Source organism: Scyliorhinus torazame, chromosome 15, assembly GCF_047496885.1.
Source record: "Scyliorhinus torazame isolate Kashiwa2021f chromosome 15, sScyTor2.1, whole genome shotgun sequence".
NCBI classification, from domain to species: domain Eukaryota; kingdom Metazoa; phylum Chordata; class Chondrichthyes; order Carcharhiniformes; family Scyliorhinidae; genus Scyliorhinus; species Scyliorhinus torazame.
This window is the reverse complement of record NC_092721.1, coordinates 122,005,084-122,020,643: the sequence shown is the minus strand read 5'-3', so window position 1 is coordinate 122,020,643 and position 15,560 is coordinate 122,005,084. Positions and strand designations below refer to the sequence as shown.

At 46.4% G+C, this 15,560-nt stretch overlaps 1 protein-coding gene across 4 annotated transcripts in view; it reads right to left on the bottom strand.

The window, feature by feature from the left end:
* Positions 1-15,560, bottom strand: part of LOC140391779 (PC3-like endoprotease variant B) — a 1,275,236-nt gene that overhangs the window by 629,098 nt on the left and 630,578 nt on the right. The window lies entirely within an intron of this gene.

Here is a 15,560-nt window from a genome sequence, read left to right as displayed (position 1 = left end):
TCTGGTCGCCTAGGAACTTGAGCGTCGATGTGCCAAAACAACATTTGGACCTGTTTAACTTTAGGCCGTTGGCATGTACACGGCGGAATACCTTCTGGAGATGGGACACATGTTCTTCAGGGGTCGTGGACCATATGATGATGTCGTCCACGTACACACGAACCCCTTCAATGCCTTCCATCATCTGCTCCATGATGCGATGGAATATCTCCGATGCCGAGATGATGCCAAATGGCATGTGATTGTAGCAGTATCTGCCAAAAGGCGTGTTGAAGATGCAGAGCCTTCTGCTGGTCTCTTCCAATTTTCCAAAATCCCTGTGATGCATCCAATTTGGTGAAGAAGCGCGCATGTGCCATCTCACTCGTGAGTTCCTCCCGCTTAGGGATGGAGTAGTGTTCCCACACGATATTCTTATTGAGATCCTTGGGAGCGCAGGTCTCCTGAAGGCTTCTTTACGCACACCATCAAGCTGACTCAGTCAGTCGGTTCAGTGAAGCAGGGACTCGTCGTGGTGCGTGGACCACTGGCTTGGCATCAGGTCGTAGCAGAATCTTGTATCAATACGGTAGTGTGCCCATCCTGTTGAACACATCTGGATACTGGGTGAGGATGTCATCGATGCCAGCCTGAAGATCCACATGGGAGGATGTCGTGGTGTAAACCCTTTGAATGAGGTACAGCTGCTTGCAGGCGTGCGCACCTAGTAGGGATGCCCTGTCCGGCTTATCAATTTCAAAGCGTAACCGTGCTTGTGTGTGTTGGTTGGATAGGTGCAGATGGTAGGATCCCAGTGCCGTGATGGCATTCCCGTTGTAATCCAGGAGCGTGCAGGCTGCTGGAAGGACTGTGGAGGGCTTCTTAATGCGTCTGAAGTCTGCCTGTGAGAGGAGGTTGGCAGAGGCACCTATGTCCAGCTTGAACTGGATGGGGCAGTGGTTGACCTTCATCACTGCTCGCCATTCGTCCTCGGAATCCACAGCTAGGATGGACTGGACTTGCAATGTGTCTGGTGTGGCATATTCACACGTTGTAATAATGCCCACATGGTAGGCGTTGTCCAGGCATTCATCATCTGGATCCATTGCACTGCCGGGATCAGTATCCTGTTGGCGTTGTTGCACACTCCGGATGCGCCATCGTCAGAATTGAGAGCGCTGGCTCCTGACTGGTGGTGCAGATCTGCACAGGGCTGCATAGTGGCCTGGCTTCCCGCAGTTTAAACAGCGCCTGCCTCTTGCAGGGCAGTGTTTCTTTAAATGGGCGGTGCCACAGTTCAAACACGTCATGACTTCGGCGTCCTGACGTGCGTCGTTGCACATGCGCAGTGCGGTTCTCAGACGTCTGCACCTGCGCAGTGCGGGTTTCGGCCACTTCGTTATCCCGTTCGCATCGCGCATGCGTCGGGCCCCGGGAAGAGCGCACGAAATGGCCGCTTTCATCAATGTTGAGGCGCTGAATCCGGGAGATGGCCTGCACACTCTCCGCCTCGTGGGAGGCTAGTCTATTATTTTCTGCCGTTTTGTACTGGGAATAGCGATTTTTAGCGTGCTCATGCACTGTGCATGTTTCAATCACGGCTGACAGGGTCATATGCTTGATCTTCAGTAACTGCTCTCTCAGAGGATCAGAGTGAACTCCAAAAACGATTTGGACTCTGATCATGGAGTCAGTGGTATCACCGAAGTTGCAGGATTGCGCCAGAAGTCAGGTTAGTTAAATATGAGGTGAAGGATTCATCTTTACCTTGCAGCCGCTGCTTGAATATGTAGCGCTCGAAGATTTTGTTGGTGTCCACCTCTCAGTCGCTGTCGAACTTGTCCAGGATGGTCTGAAACTTTGTCTTGTCCTGGTCTTCGGCGAAGTGAAAGGAGTTGAATATTTCCAAGGCATGATCACCCGCTGTGGTGAGGAAAAGAACTATCTTCCGTGCATCAGACGCACCATTGAGGTCTGATGCTTCGACATAAAGCTGAAATTTCTGCTTGAATGTCCGCCAATTGGCACTGAGATTGCCGGAGTTGCTGAGCTGGTGAGGAGCCGGAATCTTTTCCATTGTGCCGGTATACATTCGCTGGTCGTCACGGATCTTGCTGTTGAACTAACCAGATTGAACAGACTCCTGGTATCATGTTGTGTTATGTAATTTGGAATAACACAAGCTGCCACTTGATGCAGTTTTGAGTAAAAGATGCTCCAGACTTTGAAGTGAGTTCAATGTGTTTTATTGAACTATTAGCACAGTTCTCAATGAGTTTGACTCTCTGCTAATCTAAATGTAGTAACTCAGTCTAACTGAGCCAGCCTTGCTCTCAGCCACGTGCTGGGGTGTGATGCTGAGGATACACCCTGTCTCACTCTGTAGATGTTGGTCTGTGGAAAGAGGCGGAGTGTGAGTGCCTCGTCCCTTTTATAGTGAGATACCTTCCCTGAGTGACCTGACTGCTCATTGGTCGTCTCCTATTCTCTGTGTTCATTAGCTGCATGTTTGCATGTCATGACATGCACCTTCCCCCTTTCAGCACCCCCCCACTTTCTGGACCATCTCTCTACCCCCCAACCTTTTAGTAGCACCTGAAACCCACTCTCACTCCCTCTAATGGGCAAGGCCCCCCGGGCCCGACCCCTCGCAGCGCTAATCTGGCACCCAGGCACCATGGCATTGCCAGCCTGGCTCCCCGGCAGTGCCACCCATGGATACTTCAATGCCAGGGTGGCACTATCTGGGTGCCATGCTGATAGTGACAAGGTGGACGGTGGCCAAGGGGAGTGCCATGGTATCACCGTTCCCTGTCCTGTCCACGACCACACAGGGGTCTCTAATGGCCTGTCTGACCCCCTCTCCCGAGGTGCCCTCATGCCTGGTCTACGTTTGTAGAAACCATTGCTCAATAGCACCCGATCAAGGTCTCGCAGGCATGGTCGTTGACTCTCGGGTGCCAGTTGAAAGTGATGTCCCGGCATTTAAATGAGCCAAAAGACTAATTTGAATATTCTGATCTGGATCACGACCAGCGAGGGTGCGATCCAGTTCCTGCTGGGCAGCACGAGTCTTGTGACGCGTGATTCACCCGGTGCAGTGCCCGATTTGGGGTTCTCGATGGATTCACCCGTAACGTGGTGGCTGAATAATGCTCCATATCATAGGGCTTACCACAATCTACATTGGTTAACAGTTCCTCAAATAAGGAAAGATGATTGGTCAGGCCCTTTTGCATCTTTGTTAACAAGTTTTTGTAGATGATTGTCAACTCATAGTATAATTCGAAGTCTTACAACACCAGGTTAAAGTCCAACAGGTTTGTTTCGATGTCACTAGACTTCGGAGCAAAGCTCGTTCCTCAGGTGAATGAAGAGGTATGTTCCAGAAACATATATATAGACAAATTCAAAGATGCCAGACAATGCTTGGAATGCGAGCATTAGCAGGTGATTAAATCTTTACAGATCCAGAGATGGGGTAACCCCAGGTTAAAGAGGTGTGAATTGTGTCAAGCCAGGACAGTTGGTAGGATTTCGCAGGCCAGATGGTGAGGGATGAATGTAATGCGACATGAATCCCAGGTCCCTGTTGAGGCCGCACTCATGTGTGCGGAACTTGGGTATAAGTTTCTGCTCGGCGATTCTGCGTTGTCGCGCGTCCTGAAGGCCGCCTTGGAGAACGCTTACCCGGAGATCAGAGGCTGAATGCCCTTGACTGCTGAAGTGTTCCCCGACTGGAAGGGAACATTCCTGCCTGGTGATTGTCGCGCGATGTCCGTTCATTCGTTGTCGCAGCGTCTGCATGGTCTCGCCAATGTACCACGCTTCGGGACATCCTTTCCTGCAGCGTATGAGGTAGACAACGTTGGCCGAGTCACACGAGTATGTACCGCGTACCTGGTGGGTGGTGTTCTCACGTGTAATAGTGGTATCCATGTCAATGATCTGGCACGTCTTGCAGAGATTGCCATGGCAGGGTTGTGTGGTGTCGTGGTCACTGTTCTGAAGACTGGGTAGTTTGCTGCAAACAATGGTTTGTTTGAGGTTGCGCGGTTGTTTGAAGGCAAGTAGTGGGGGTGTGGGGATGACGTTGGCAAGATGTTCATCGTCATCAATGACGTGTTGAAGGCTGTGAAGAAGATGATGTAGTTTCTCCGCTCCGGGGACCTTCAACTGACGTTATACACCAGATACATCGATGACAGCCTTCAACACGTCATTGATGAGGGAGCTAGGGTTTTTCTCACTGGAGTGACGAAGCAAGAGAGGTGACTTGATAGAGGTGCACAAGGTGATGAGAGGCATGGATAGAGTGGATAGCCAGAGATTTTTCCCCAGGGTGGAAATGGCCGTCATGAGGGGGACATAATTTTAAGGTGATTGGAGGAAGGTATAGGGGCTAGGTTCTTTACACAGAGAGCGGTGGGTGCATGGAACGGACTGCCAGCGGAGGTGGTGGAGTCAGAGTCATTAGGGACATTTAAGCGACTCTTGGACAGGCACATGGACAGCAGCAAATTGAAGGGATGTTGGCCTGGTTGATCATAGATTAGGATAAATGGTCAGCACAACATCCTGGGCTGAAGGGACTGCACTGTTCTATGTTCCATATCTCCAGTTTACCATCTTATTTCTAATGCTATCATTTACATATATACATCTGTGATAAAACTGCCTTCTTCCTTCAGTGTCTGCTGAACTTCTATGGTAGTTCTCTCCCACTCACCCATTGAAAATTGTGGAAAAGAGCTTGAAAACCTATGGAACAATTTGAAAACGCGACATTTTTTCCCCAGAATTTCCAGAGTTCTTAGCCAAAGGTACACATGATTATTCCTCAATACGGCTGCTCTAGCTCCAGGTACCTCAATATCCTGCAGGTATTGTCATAGAATTTACAGTGCAGAAGGAGGCCATTCAGCCCATCGAGTCTGCACCAGCTCTTGGAAAGAGCACCCTACCCAAGCCCACACCACCCTATCCATATAACCAGGTAACCCTATTCAACCAACACTAAGGGCAATTTTGGACACTAAGGGCAATTTAGCATGGCCAATCCACCTAACCTGCACATCTTTGGACTGTGGGAGGAAACCGGAGCACCCGGAAGAAACCCACGCACACACGGGGAGAACGTGCCGACTCCACATAGACAGTGACCCAGCCGGGAATCGAACCTGAGACCCTGGAGCTGTAAAGCAATTGTGCTAACCACTATGCTACCATGCTGTCCTTATGATGGACATATTTGTCGGCTTTCCCAGGGAAAAAAACACCTATTGTGGTGTTCTTTGTGTTGCTTATTTCAGGATGGTTGGTGTAGTGTTCACAAAGAGCACAAAATAGCTTTAACTTAAATAAAGCTATGATTTTATTTACACTACTAAACTAGATTTGACACGTAGTCCTTAAGAATACACAATTGATCAATAACATCTAACTACACTCATCTACTGCTAATCTCACTACTGGTTCAAACGATGGTCTAACCTTACTTGCACTATCTGCTTTGCTGACCTTCACTAGCTAACTCCTGCATACACTCCTCACCAAAGGTCTAGCTTCACTGCCTTATAGAGTTGTAACTGTAGCTCCCTCTAGTGACTACTCATGACACATAACCCTTGCAATGCGGATAGTTATGATAATACCACACCTACACAACAACATGTGCATGAGCTGGGATTTGCATCTTTGTCCAGGCTATCCTCTTTGGTTTGCTAACTGCCTCACCTTCTAAGACCATATTACCTTCCATATTGTTGGAAGGTGTCTGATATTCATTCAGTAATATTGGACTGAATTTACCGCACAACCCACCACATGCTTTGCGGCGGTGGGAGCCCACCATTGGGTGGTGGCAGGATTTTCTGGTCCTGCTGTTTTCAATGGGGTTTCCCATTGATTACACCCTGTAAAGGACACCGCTGCAACATCTGGAAGGTCCCGCCGGTGTGAACAGTCAGAAAGCTCCAGCTATTGTCTTCTGGATAATGTTGCAGCGTTTTCTTTCTTCTTTTATCAACCTTAGTCCATCCAATATCACCATTTTCTTGGATCCCTTCAGCACGGTTCCCATGAACACCAGTCCTGATGGTACAGGTCCAATCTCTGAACCTTCACTCTGGTCTGATGTTAGTCTTGCATAATTCCTTTCTAGGGAGGAATCATTTATTGAATCTATCCATTCACTCTCATAAAGTCCCACACCTCTTGTCAGATTTTGTTCCTGTATTTTGCCTTCCCAAGCTATAATTTTTCATATTGCTGATGAACAGATCTCTGTATCCCTCTATTGTATCTCAATCTTTCATTTGCAATCATTCAATTTCAATTATACTCATGATCTCCATTTTAATTATACCTCTCTCAGCTGCTTCATTTTCTTGTTGCATTTCTATTGCCACCTTTAAGTATTTTTTTCGAAGCCCAGGTGTTCTCATGAATTCCCCTCTTATTTGGTGCCTGTTTTATCTCTCTCAGGAGTTTTGTTTTACTTTCTATTTCTTTTGGGTATTCTTATTTACCACAATCTGTCTCAGGAGGTTTCCTCTACTATTTCCCACAGGTGTTCTCTTTCCATCTTATTTCTTCTTCCCTGCAACCCTTTAACCTTAACTTCTCAATCTTGGTCCTTTAAATCTAAATTACCTGTGCTACTCTTTAAGGAGATAACCAGAGTTATTGATTTGTTTTTCTTACTTTCTTCCCTATTTTATTCTCTGACAGCTGGAGTTTTGTGTTGTTCAGGCACTTGGGGGAGAATTAAACACTTCATTTAAAAGTTGCCTGGTCATATATACATCACAGATGTGTATACATAAACGGTTTCAGCGGTAGGCCTATAGGATTCCTCTTGGAGTGGAATTGTTCCACAATGTCCATACATTTATATATTTAAGCAACATTTGCAAGTTATTATGGACTCTGTGATCCTCTTGTAGCATTTATGCTGATATTTTTATTTTATGTCTGTGGAGGGGTGACGGTGTGTGCTGGATGGATTTTCAATGCTGTCAGTGTCCACTGAAGCAGCCACCACATGTTTGTTCCATTGCGCTGGTTTTTATTTTCCATTTTTTGCTATATTTCACTTACAATCTACATAACCCCTAATGGTGACTATGATCTTTCTTTGCTGGTATTTAATACTTTGGCATCTGTGCACCCAATGCCTGCAGATATTTTGTTTCCCCCAAAGTCGGCGGGGGCATTTTCGAGCAGCTGCTTCACTGGTCAACCAACAACCCAAATCAGAATTCAAAGTTCCTGCTGCATGTCTTTAATGATAGTACTTTTCAGACATCTGGCTTTCAGCAAAAATAAACAATTGCTGTTTGCTTCCACTATTATGGGTAGGAGCTCAAAGTCTACTACTCAGGATGGGAAAGCAACGTAAGTGAATAGGAATAGCTGTGAGATATTAGTAACTTAAGCATTTATGCATTCATGTGAAATACCGCAATCCACTATCGGAATGATTTAAATAGTTTAATGGCTTTGTTAAAGTAGAAGACAAAGGTTTTTTTAAAATCATATTGACACGTTCACTAATAATATTGCACAGTGAGATTTTACAAATGGCAGAGGGAGTTCTGTCTGCTTTGGGTGTGGAGAATTATATGCCTCTCATGGGCACCGACACACAGGACACTAATAGATAGAGATCCGCCATTTCATTATCGCCAATAATGCATTCAGTGACTATTCAGAATTATGAGCTGCATAAATTCTGTGAAATCGATACTTCTGGCAATCCTGGATTCTGGAAATGCACCCACATTTGTTAAAGAAACTTTGGTTCCCCGAATAAAAAGTTATTTCACTGTAGCTAAATCAATGTAAAACAGATTGTATCACAGGGCAATGGGAAGCCTAAACATTGCAACATTTTTTTAAAGTTACATTTATTTTATGACATTGAAAAAATCTCAAGGAGATGAAAAGCTCATTCAGCATGCCAAGGACATCTGGTTTCTTATTCTATTGGCCAAAAGGAAATTGCAAGAAGACTGACATCTTTTGCTTTGATTTATATTATTATTTGTGAACTTATAAAGCTTTCAGTCACATTTCTGAAGTTTATGAAGATAAGTTAGGAAAACATTGGAATGCTTAGAAAAATACTTTTTGTCCCATAAAAGTTTAAAAAAAACAGACTGTAAGGAGTAGACAAAATTACAGGAGGACTAACAAAGAGACTTGCATTTGTAGACTTTACACAGGAGGTAAAATGTTTAGGGATATAAAATATTAAACTTGCATTGACATAAATAGGAAAAACTGGATATACTGGGCAGTCACCTCCTGTATTTGAAAGACAAAAGATTAATTCATGTTTTGGCTGGGACATTTCACCAGAACAGGCATGTACAAACTGGAGATGTACCTTTCTTAAGTTCCCTGACTAACAATAGGCTTCTCAAGCTTGACTGTGTCAGTTCTGATGTAATGTCCCAAATACCCTCTCCTCTGTACTCCCAGTACTTGCTGGTTTGATTTCAGATATCCCCATATTCATCTGCTTTTCTGTTTATCGAAATGTATGCCATTTGTATGTCAGCTTTATGAGTTGTAGGTTTGTGAATGTTCATGCAGTTACCACACACAGGGGAAAATATAGCACTGCAAACATTATTCAGGTCTGCACAATGCTTTTTTAAGATGATTGCAATTCATATTCATTTTAATGCACCCGATTACACTGACAGTGCCCAAGATATATAATTTGGTCTTATGTTAAGCTTTGGTGGCATAACCTTCTTTGCTCCAAAATGGGAACAATTAAATCGATTATAAATGTAGCATTAACAGCATTTGGATAGCAGAAACAAAGCAGTGATAGCAGAAATAAAGCAGTCCAAAGATGTGCCGGTTAGGTGGATTGGCCATGCTAAAATTGCCCCTTAGTGTCCAGGTCAGGCGGGGTTATGGGGATAGGATGGGGAATTGGTCATAGGTGGGGTGCTCTTTCAGAGGGTCCATGCAGACTTGAAGAGCCGAATGGCCTCCTTCTGTATTGTAGGGATTCTATGACTTCTCTGATATTAGATGTTACAACAGTAGTGGAGTGTTGAATTCAGTGACTTGATTCATCATCATGGGAAACCTCTAAATGGAGTCAAAACCACCATAAAGGATATCTTATTTAGCTGTGCTTACTTCTTTTCTTTTCAGTGCTCCAAACAAACCACCCCATACCAAAATTGCCTGATGTTTTTCCCAATTATTGGGCGTGATCCATCGGTCTCGCTTGAGCGCAGTGCGGCCGGTAGATGGCAGGAGAGGCCTCCGCAGATTTCCTGCCAGCTTTCATGCCTCGCAAGATCCACCTAAAGAGGTGGGACCAAACGGCATGCTCCAAAGTCAGTTTTAACCAACTTCAGCGAACTTACCCGGGATCTACCGGCCTCCCAGGATCTACCAGCCTCCACAGCGAGGCCGCAGCTGGACACCATTCAGCACTGGTCCACACAAAAGTTGGCCAAGTGGAACGACACCTGGGGGATTTCTCAGGCTATCAAAGACCTCTGGATGGTCAGGGATAGTGCAGGGTGACTCCTGGTCCTCCCCCTTGGAACGTGGGAACCTTGGCACTGCCCAGCTGACACCGTGGTACTGCCACCCTGGCAGCGGTTTAAAAGTTTAGAAATTCATTTAACTCTGCCTTCACCAGATTGAACCGGCTCCCAGGATCTACCGGCCTCACCGAGGAGACCCCAGATTGGTGCAATTAGTACTGGTACCTGTCATGATATTCAGGTAAACATCATAGCACATACATACTGATGGACAGATCAACGGACCAATCAACACACACACAACACCACAGCCAATCACAGGCAAGAGCATACACAGTACAAAACAGGGAACACAACACTTCCTGAGCATTCCAGCAGGAGACAGCTCAGGGCACAGAGCTCATAGCAAGCCACTCAGACATCCACCATGTGCTGAGTGTCACTACAGATAGTATTTGGAATAGGTACACAGATTCTCGGGTTATGATCGCACCTCAGTAACCAGTTTACCACTGTAAATAAATGTTAGCAATAAAACTGAGTTGTACCATTCGCAACCGTGTTGGTTTGTCTGTGTAGCAGAGTACCCAAAACATCATAGTACCAGGAGTAACTGTGGGACCTACCTACGGATCCTCCGGAATCTGCATCCTGCGCCATGGACACCGTCAGCACACCGCAGCCGCTACAAGTCGCTGGAAACCTCGTGGTTAATTGGAAGCTGTTCAAATAGCGCTTCCAGCTCTTCCTGGAAGCCAACGAAAAGGAGTGCCTGGGTTTGCTGACCGGAATAGACAAGTTCCATGACTACGTGTATGGTCTCCCCCAGTTTACCGTTGAGACTGACCATCGCCCCCTGGTCAGCATCATAAATAAGGACCTGAACGAAATGACCCCTCACCTCCAGCGCATCCTACTTAAATGCAGGAGGTATGACTTCTAACTGGTCTACACCCCGTGAAAGGACCTTATCATTGCGGATGCCCTATCCAGAGCAGTGAGCACACCGCCCGATTCGGAGGGGTTCGTCTGCCAGGTCGAAGCGCAGGTGGCCTTCACATCAGCAAGTCTGCCAGCTGACGACTCCAGTCTGGCCCGTATTCGCCGGGAAACTGCGGCTGACCCCCTTCTACAATGGGCGATGCGCCACATGACGGATGGGTGGCTCAAAGGACAGTGCCCGCAGTTCTACAATGTCCGAGATGACTTGGCCGTCAGTCATTGATGGTGTCCTTCTGAAGCTGGACCGGATTGTGATTCCGCACAGTATGCACAAGCTGGTCCTCGACCAACTACACGAAGGCCATCTGGGGGTCGAGAAGTGCAGACGGAGGGCCCGAGAGGCGGTATACTGGCCGGGCATCAGTGATGACATTGCCAATATGGTGCTCAACTGCCCCACCTGCCAAAGGTTTCAACCGGCGCAGCCTCCTGAGATGCTTCAGCCCCATGAGCTAGCTGGTGACGTCCCCCTGGGCGAAGGTGGGTGTAGACCTTTTACACGCGCTTGGCAGGGACTATGTAATCGTCATTGATTACTTTTCCAACTATCCAGAGGTCATACGCCTGCACGATTTAACATCGTCCGCTGTCATAAGGGCCTGCAAAGACACTTCGCTCGCCACGGCATTCCGATTACTGTCATGTTGGACAATGGGCCCTGTTTTGCCAGCCAGGAATGGTCGTCCTTTGCTGCTTCGTATGGCTTCACGCACGTGACGCCCAGCCCTCTGCATCCCCAGTCCAATGGAAAGGCGGAAAAGGGCATTCACATCGTCAAGCGGCTCCTCTGCAAGGCTGCTGCTGCCAGATCGGATTTCTGCCTAGCCTTGCTGGCCTATTGCTCGGCCCCACTAGTCAATGACCTCTCACCAGCCCAGCTGTTGGTGGGTCGCGCCCTCAGGACCACTGTGCCATCCATTCTGGTACCCACAACCAACCATGCTACGATACTACACAGAATGCAACAGCAGCACGTTCGCCAGAAGGTGGCATATGACACAAGGGCAACTGATCTTCCCGCCCTAGCGCCTGGAGACGATGTCCACATCCACCTACCAGAAGGTGTCTGGTCAGCACCTGCCGAAGTTCTCCGACGCGTGGCTCCCCGCTCGTTCCTGGTTCGCATCCCTGATGGCTCCATTCGTGGGTGCAATCGCCGGGCTCTTCGCCTACTTCCACGCTCGCTACGGCAACTTACACCGACACCGCGCCCTCCTGTTGTTCCTGATATCGATTTTGTGGAGCGTCCTGCCATCATGCCCCTTCCATCGCCGCCCGTGGCCAGGACCATTCCTCAGCTGGTGGATCCAGCAGACCCACCCTCGAGGCGGTCAACCCGAATTCGTCGCCCACCTACTAGACTGGACTTATGAGCCTGTTTGTACATTGAACTCATAATACCACTGTGTTAATATGTTTCTGTTCTTCCTTGTCGTTACAGGAGTTTGTTTTTGTCGTTCAACATTTCCCCGTTCTTTGTTTATGGTACAACCTCGTTGTTATGTCGCACCCGACATCGCCCCTTGTATATAGTTTAGCCCCATGTACATGCTGTAGATATTGCACACACACACATTCAGCTACACTCAGTACACATCTCTATTTATAACCACATAGGCACATGTTCTTATACAAAAGGGGGGATGTCATGATATTCAGGTAAACATCATAGCACATACATACTGATGGACAGATCAATGGACCAATCAACACACACACAACACCACAGCCAATCACAGGCAAGAGCATACACAGTGCAAAACAGGGAACACGGAACTTCCTGAGCATTCCAGCAGGAGACAGCTCAGGGCACAGAGCTCATAGCAAGCCACTCAGACATCCACCATGTGCTGAGTGCCACTACAAGATAGTATTCGGAATAGGTCCACAGATTCTCGGGTTATGATCGCACCTCAGTAACCAGTTTACCACTGTAAATAAATGTTAGCAATAAAACTGAGTTGTACCATTCGCAACCTTGTTGGTTCTTCTGTGTAGCAGAGTACACCCAACACATCAGTCCCCACAAAGAGGCACCAGGCAGAAAGACACTTGGGCGGGCGGTGGGGGGGGGGTCTCCAAGGCAATTGGAGGCCCCCGGGTGGTTGATCTTTGGCAGAGTGGCACCCTGACATTACTGATGCCACCCAGGCATCTTGTCACTTTCAGCTTGGTACCCTGGCAATGCCATCTTGGCACTGTGGCAGTGCCACCCAGGTGCCAGTTTGATACTGCCAGGGTGCCCCTGTGCTCTGCAGGACACAGTCAGGGTGCCAGGCTGGCAGTGCAAAGATGCCTAGGTGGCAATTTGCCCACATCAGGGATCGGATCCGGGGGTGACCAGCTGTGTGAGGTGGGGAGCGGGGGGCTCAAAGATCTCCAACTGAGGAGGTAGGGCATTAGGGGAGATCTTGGGGGGCACCTCAGGGGTCAAGAGATTGGGGCACCATTTGATCTCTTCCCGCACAGAGGAACTCTGGTGCTACACATGCCAGAAATGACCCCTCTAATCCCACTCAGAACAAACTTTTATTTTGTTAGATCACATCCACATTCTCAAAATAAATCTAGCGCACCCTTAAATTTCTACCTTACCGCCTAATGTAATTATTCAGAACGCTGGAGGGAAATAGTTCCTCTTTAGGACCACTGTCAATGTGAGTATAAAGGTAGCATGGTGGCACAGTGGTTAGCACCGCAGCCAGGGACCCTGGTTCAATTCCGACCTCGGGTGACTGTCTGAGTGGAGTTTGCACGTTCTCCCCGTATCTGCGTGCGTTTCCTCCAGGTGCTCCAGTTTCTCCTAAAGATGTGCGGGTTAGGTGGATTGGCCATGCTACATTGCCCCTTACTGTTCAAACAGTTAGGTGGGGTTACGGAGATAGGGCGAGGGATTGGGCCCAGGTAGGATGCTCTTTCAGAGGGTTGGTGCAGACTCAATGGGCCAAATAACCGTCTGCATTTTAGGGATTTTGTTCTATGGTACATTTACAATTTCATTATGAAGAGCAAAGCAATACAAAACTTGTCTTCCAGCATATCAAAAAAATTCAGTTCCTCTGTGAAAGTGGTTTCCTTACAAGTTACAGTAAAAGTAACATGATAACTCCCATGAACATGAAGACACTGGTTAACTACAGTCCCTGCACAATCTAGTTTCAGTGACACAATACTTCATTTTTTTGACAAATAGTCAATTCTTATCTGGTCTGGAATTTCTAATTTAAAATGAAGGCCCTGGAATTCTTGGGGAGATTTTGTACAAAGCAGAACTTCCACCCAAACAGTACTGAAATCGCTGATCCTTTGGAAATCCTAGGGTCAGGGTAATTTCAGTGTTATGGATGAGTGACTTCAACAACTGGGGCTACCTAGCGAGTGTGACGGAGACGGATTTCACTGTAGAATTCAGTTTCACACGACTCTGTGGGGTGGGTTGCGCAGTTGTATAAAGAAAATCTTCCTCTTTCTTTTGTTGTTTAGAAAATGAAATTGGTCATGCTACAAATAATTGCTTCGCTGAAAATTGGTCTGCAAATTTCAGTTCCGCCCCTCAAACCACCAGTAATGCTGAACATAAAGTATTCACAGGGTCCCTGGTGTCCATTCAAATGCAGGCATATTCTGGACCCACACGCAAAAGGACTGGGATTTGTGATGCGATCAATAAAGAGTGAACCCGAACAGGTCCAGGTTCCACCCCAACTCCAGGCCACCCAGTGACAGTTTGCCACAACATTACACACATCACCCACCCCCGCCCCCAGGAATCTTAGGTGCAAAATATCTTAAAACAAAACTATAGTTTATTGTTAAAATGTCCAATAACAACTAGCAATAAAATGAGTTTGTTTTGATTTATATGGTTGTGGTGAAACCACGTGTTGTACAGTATTGCCACTATATTACATGTTGTACGGTTTTGGCTCTGCCCGTGGCTCCTCCCCCTAGGGCCTGGGTATATAAGCTGCGACCTCTCACACTGCCTCATTCTGGGGCACGCTGCCAGCTCTGTTGTAAGTCAATTAAAGCCATAGTTAATTCACTCTGCGTTTTCCATCTTAATTGATGGCATATCAATGGTTAATCATAACACACATAGAAATTAGTCTTATAAAAATTATCCAGTCATTCCCAGCTTCAAAATTAAAATTGAATTCTCTCTTCTAACTTCTATTGAGACTTTTGTGATTTTGAAGGTAATAATTTCATTATGATTATCTATTCTAGGTTAAAGTAATCACTTGTTCTGGATAGTGAACCTCTATAGGTGTCAGCTGTGACTCAATGGTTCTCTCCGATGTCCTGGCCAATATTTATCTTTCAACCAATATCACTAACATAAGATGTTATTATCTTGTTGTGGTTATGTGCTCAGCTGTCATTATCACATTTCTGTTTGTGGTTACTTGCTCTGTGCAAATAAGCTGACGACTAAACTTCAGAAGCACTTTGATGGCTGGGAAGTCTTCAGATCATGAAAGGCATTATACAGTTGAAAATTCTTCTCTGAACTTTTGATCGATGGCCTTCATAACACAATGAGAACGAGGTACTTGAGGTGAAGAGGTTTGAGAGTTGCCTGTACGGTATATGGTAAGTGCATCTACCTATTCCGTTTCATATTTTATGGCAGACACAGTAAACACCTGGCATCGCAAGTGTTTACAGTACTTGTAAAAGAAAAGCTAAGAATGGTAATGAACAGCATGCACGATATATGAGCATTTTTGAAAATAAGCGTGCCTTATGTCCATTAGATTTACTGGTGTTCTAAACTTATTCCCAAATATTCACATGTTCAGAATGGGACACTATTTTCCAAAATAAGAGATTTAATTTGTTGGATAAACAGCATTCTTGAATCGCAACCTATGCTTTGTAGTTGTAGGTTACCTGTTGGGTTAAGGTTGCTAACCTGACACGTGTATAAAACATTTTTGTCTCTGGAACTGGGACAGATTGTTAGTTGTTAACAAATATTAAAATATTCACCTTATGGCACATGCTGAAAATCCAACAGTTATCTGGAATAGAATTTTCAACTCATGCCCA